We start from the raw sequence: 234 nt of genomic DNA on the forward strand, positions 1-234 counted from the left end.
TATAACTATATACAGTTATTTATATATATACATATAGTTATATTTATAATTATTTTTTTCTTACCCTTCAATTGAAGTATTTGAGCTCCTGCACTGGCGTGCCTTGAGAGATGAATAACAAATGCAGGTCTCCAACTCCAAGATCCCCACCTTCTGGGAGATGTGATGTCAGGGACCCCTTAGGCACAACCTTGGGAATGTGGATGTACATGCTGATGTGGGAGGGGAAGTTCC

This window comes from Crocuta crocuta, unplaced genomic scaffold (genome assembly GCF_008692635.1).
Source record: "Crocuta crocuta isolate KB4526 unplaced genomic scaffold, BGI_CrCroc_1.0 scaffold2097, whole genome shotgun sequence".
Classification (NCBI taxonomy): domain Eukaryota; kingdom Metazoa; phylum Chordata; class Mammalia; order Carnivora; family Hyaenidae; genus Crocuta; species Crocuta crocuta.